This window comes from Aquila chrysaetos, chromosome 3 (assembly GCF_900496995.4).
Source record: "Aquila chrysaetos chrysaetos chromosome 3, bAquChr1.4, whole genome shotgun sequence".
In the NCBI taxonomy this organism is placed as follows: domain Eukaryota; kingdom Metazoa; phylum Chordata; class Aves; order Accipitriformes; family Accipitridae; genus Aquila; species Aquila chrysaetos.
The window spans coordinates 37158666-37164116 of NC_044006.1; the positions used below are offsets into that span (position 1 = coordinate 37158666).

At 36.5% G+C, this 5451-nt stretch overlaps 1 long non-coding RNA gene across 1 annotated transcript; it reads left to right on the top strand.

Moving 5' to 3' along the window:
• The first annotated feature begins 1112 nt into the window (after positions 1 to 1112).
• Positions 1113 to 5160, top strand: LOC115339041. Its single transcript, XR_003922616.1, has 3 exons — positions 1113 to 1188; positions 2734 to 2807; positions 5125 to 5160. It is a non-coding gene; the product is annotated as an uncharacterized LOC115339041 (long non-coding RNA).
• Positions 5161 to 5451: the final 291 nt, after the last annotated feature.

Sequence of the window (5451 nt, forward strand, 5' to 3'; positions counted from 1 at the left end):
TTTCACACTTCTACAGCATCTTGTCTGGAGAACCACAGTGTATATTTGTATTGCATAGAATCTAGTTAAATTGAGCCATAGTGAAGTAAATGGCTGTAATAATAAATTCAAAGTCTCTACCACTCTGGTTTTTTTTCCTTGTATAAAATGTTGCTATTTTATACTGTACAATATACTGCCATCCATCCCAAGTTATAATTAGCTTTAAACAAAGAGACTTTTACTGTGGGGGAAAAAAAAAAGAAACCAAGAATTAGTGCGCTGTCTCACAACCAGATATTCCAGTTGCTCTTACCTATTTCTTACCTTTTGTTCTCTAGTATAAATTTAGCATACAACCATACTGTACTTCATATGTTCAAGAAGGACCTTGAGATCTTCACGTTCAGACAATCTTGTCTGAGCTCTTGCATTTAGTCCACTTGCCTTATATTGAGTGTGGTCGTTTGGCTATGACTGAAGTGTAACTGTCTGTCATCCCAACAGCAAGTTTAATTTATGTGTGTGGTTACAGAAAGTATCACATCAGAAGTTCCATTTTGTCTCATCATTCAACTGATCTGGAAATGCTGATGGCTAGAGATAGACTCAGGGAGGCCACAGCTATATTAAATTAATATATTGATGGTCTTTGGCATTTGTGAATAGTCTTCCACCATTAAACTCTAAACTTATTCTATCTGTAATTCAGTGCTTGTATTATTTCTTTTCCACCTTCTGTCTCCCTCTGGGTTATGGTAATAAATGAAAAGGCCACATGGTTCTGCAAAATTCTCAGATCTCCCATTCTTAAGGGGCCACAAAGGATGCTTATAGAATTCCAGTTTTCCTTTGTTCCTGGGAACAAACCCTTTAGCTTTGTGTTCATGCTGATCGCAATCAGTAACAAGCTAAGCCTCTCTATAGAATACTTTAATTTGATCTAAATATGTCCTATATTTATTAATATAACTGTATTTACATGGTTCTTACAGGGCAGAAGATGGAATACCTGTCGAAGTCACTGGATATAATAAGCGAGCAAGACAAAAGGGAAGCCACAACTAAACAGGCTGCTCTGTGCCATCACTCTGAATTCAAAGACTACTAGGCAGCTGGATGCCCATTTTTAGAAATTCTTTTCTTCAGGCTGAAATAAACACACACTTTCACATTGACGTTGGTAATCAATACAAAATCCATCAAAATGTGAATTTACATCAGCATCTAGAAGCTCTTTCTTTAGTCTAAGCCCATCTTGAGAAATTCATAAGAACAGACAAGTTAGTTCAGAAGGTCTTTTCTGTTTTTTCTACTCTTTAATAATTAAAATAAATATTCCTGTGGGATGGAGCAATGAGCAGCAGGAATAACTGGTAAAAAGTGAAGTGGTTGGACTACATATGGCATCCCTTCCATACCCTATTTTATTCTGCTAATCCTGCAGATGCAGTAGAGTGGATTTTTACAGGGAGAAAAGACAGTCGGGGGAATGGGCTTTCTAAAGAGGATTTGGCACCACTTTGGTACTTAGATGAAGGTTAAATGTTCAGAAGAGGCCAGCATCAAGCAGCTCCAACCATGACACTTGCGCGCAGATTTTTCAAAGAAGTCAGCATCTTGTATGCAGAGCTTGTTCTGATAATCTCATTTGTTTTGGTGGCAAAGCTGAAGCTAAGCTTTTCTGAAAATCTGACTGCTGTAACCAATTATGTTGACAGAAGCCCAGTTGATACATATTGAATTGTGATTCGGAATGGTCAGAGAAATGGAAATTTTGTGTGTGTTTCATAGATTTTGAAATGTTTAGTTTAAGAGAAAACTGAGCAGAACTAAGAGCTCATTGCAAGCCTCTCTTGTGTAGCCTTCTGGAAATCAGCTCCATAATGTTTAGTCAGTGCATTCTTTTCTTCAGATAGTGGGGAGCCAAACTGAACGGCATTTCACTGTAGGGTATAATTTTATTCTTTTGAAGAATCATGTATAAGTAAATAAATAAATAGCCAGTATTTTAAGTGATGAGTGAAATCCAACACCACTGATGCATTAGATATTTTACCATTAATCTCAGTAGAAACAGTCTTGGCACTAATTTTACAGACACTGGCAAAATACTTGATTTAAAACAGTGGAATAAAAAGTTGGTTGTGTCACCCAAACATAGTGAAGGTTGCTCCCCTGCCTTTCCAAATAAATGACAATTTCTGAAAAAAGTTAAGGATGTTACTATTTTAAAAGATACTCTTGTGGTTTCTCCAACCACACTTTCATCTATATATCTTTGTGAAGAAGGCAGATATGTACTGTGACCATGGCTACTTTTTTCAATTGTGGTGTTTAAACCAAAATATTACAGAATGTTATGGTGCATGTGTATGTACTTGGCTGCAGTAATTTAAAAGGTGTGAGATAAAATGAATTATTTCTCTGAATTCATTGAAGAACATGAGAGACATTCAATAACAGCTCTCAATCCTAGGCATCTAACAAGTTTTTAAACATGACTGCCAGCCATTACTGAGATTATTTTTCACAATTATAAGGTGGTTAATACATTTTCTAATGTCAGTGTTTACAAGACCAAAGTTTCACACACACAAAAATATTTTCAGCAACTTTAAAGAAATGTTGAAATAAAAATATATACGTGGAAATATAAACACCCATGCACGCACACACACACACATTCCAGAAATGTTCTTTAAAGACCTGCTGCTCATGTTACTCGTTCCATCTATTTTCTTTTCTTTACAGCCAAGCAGAATGTTCACTGGAATGTTTGAGACTGGAATGAAGACATTGACAGGAAACTCAACAACTCCATATAGGTGATAGTATTGTCCACAACAATGACATTAAGGAGAGAAATGAATATACCTGTTATTTCTTTCATCCCTTACCCCTTATTTTTTCCTCTACGATCTTTCTGCACAAACCACAAGTTCCAGGGTATACTTCTTAACCTCATCTGGGTATGCATATGCTCATTTGCTGGAGGCAGGTTGGAGGGGATGTAACAGTATAAAAAGGTCCAACCCTTTTCTGTTGACCAGAAATAGAGCCAATACTGTCTAGGTTTTATCTGAAGTTTGTTGGGGTTTTTTGTTGTGGTGGTTTTTTTCTTTCTTTTTTCTTTCCTATATTACTGTTTCATTTCATAGTGTAAGATAAGTTTCTAACTACAGACTTAATTAAAGCCCTGCATATAGCACGTAAGTGGTGTGTTGGTTTCTAGATAGTATATGCTACCTCTGTGACCTGTTTTCATGCAGTGAAGTCACTGGTTTGATTTTCATTTGTAGGTGCAATGTAAAAACAGCAGCAATTTTAAACCCTGAGAAGTGTCTGTTCAGGTGAATGGATAAACAGTAGTGTGTTCCCATTTTAGCTAGTTTATCATCCGGAATGTAGCAGCAACTGGTGATGCTAAATGCACTGATATCACTTGAAGAATCCTATTAAACACAGACTGAAGTGTAGGTGGTTCATTGCCCTAAAAACAAACATGGGAAATTTTGCAGGCTACAGATCTTTTCTCTTACTAACTGACACCAAGCAGAGAGGCAGGAGGGATTTGGTTCTTCGTGTCTGTCTTGTGTCTTTCTCAGTAGTTTCTTTTTCTCCTTGCAAATTTTGGCTCATAGCTAGCCTGCAAATATGAATTTCAACACACAGATGCTGAATATGGCTTGTGTGTCCTTATGGATACCATCTGCAGCATACAGGAAAAGCTAGAAGGTGTGCTGGAAAGAGAAATTCTTAGTAAACAAAGCTCTTTTTTCCTTTCCACTGCATTCACAGATTATTCCTCCTAATTTTCTCCTTTTACTGTGCAAAGTAAGCAGAAATGCTGATATCAGATGATTTGCATGAACCTCAGCCAGTTATCTTAAGCTAATTATTATGGATTTTAGGCCTGTTCGCATCTTCACAGGCAATTAAACAGTATTAGAGAGTAGTCATTACAAAAGGGATCAGACTGAGTGTGAACTGAGGCTCCTATATTTTTCTTCATGACTAGAGCTACAGTAAAAAACATTCTACCTGTACATACAGCACAAATATTTTGAGAACTGAGGTTTGTTTTTTTTTTTTTTCACAATGCTTTCTTAATAGCATCAAAAGGAGAGAAGTTATAAACAGATAAATATGTTTGGATTGTATCTGTCCAATCGATCGTGTTCAGTGGGTTTAAAAAAAAAAAAGAAATTAATCCCCTCTTCAACCACCCCCATCAACAAACAACTGGGGGCAGTCTGAAAGAACAATCATTGGCTGTGAGTTGCATTTACATTTTCAGCAAGGACCAGAATAAATATTAAGTATGCCAATTGTTAATATGATGATAATCCTTGCTTCCCATTTACAGAAATGTATCTTTCAATTGTTTATTTTATAAGGGAACCCTTCTGGAATTGAAATATATGAACTTTTTTTTAAATTGCCTCTCCCCCCCCCCCCCCCCCCCCCACCTTACACTGAAATCATATTTTCCAGGTTGTCCTCATTTCCCATCTTTTTTTAAAATAATGAAATCCTGAAACTTGGGCAATATTCTGTAAACTTCAATTCCATAGTTTTCTAATAATATATAAACTCTGACTGTACATACCTTCTGACTGTACATACCTTATCGTAATGCAGAAACCACTTAGCAAAGAACAAAGAGAATTTTTAATATGAGAAGGAAAGAAGGCAGATTAAAAAGATCTTTTAGCATTTTTGTGTAAAAGATTTAAAAATGGAGCTCTCCTTCAAACCATGAAAATTATATAAAAGATTTAGAGCATTTTACAAAGCCAGGGAATGAAGAATCATGAGATGCTTTTTAGATCCAGTAAGCACATTGTAAACATTCCTTGACCACTATTTATGCTGGTAGAAGGAAGAATAAACTGAAAACACTGTTTAAAATGTGAAAAGCATATATATTTAAAAACCTTTTAGAAGAACTAGCAGATGTACTATGAAGAATGATGTCTGGATCAAACTCCTTTCTTCTAAACATAACCCAGTCAAATACAGCTGGCTTTAACAAATTCTGATAAATGTTTTAATCTCAGTGAGAAAATGAATGCAGTGATGTGCAAAATGAGCATATAAGTATCAATAAGATCTTTATGTGCTAATGTTTTTTTTCTGCAGAAGATAGAGTATGGCAGACACTACAGGAAAGAGCCTGCCAGGGGTGTGTGCAGGTAAGACATAAAAGGGCTGGTGACAAAATCAGATACTAGTGTAGATTGTGCGGAGGAAGAAGATGGGATAAATGTTGACGTAAAAACCCCAAACTTCTTTATTTGTATTTGCTTTTGGAAACGGCAGCTGGATCAGAACTAAGTGCTGAAAGGCAGTGCTGTTAACAGGCCTGTGGAAGGACTTGAGTGGGGAGAATTGCAGCTGGACCGAAGAAGCGAAATACAGGCCTGGAGACCTTCCTGGTGTGGCCTGGGCTATTTTGGAAGAAATCAC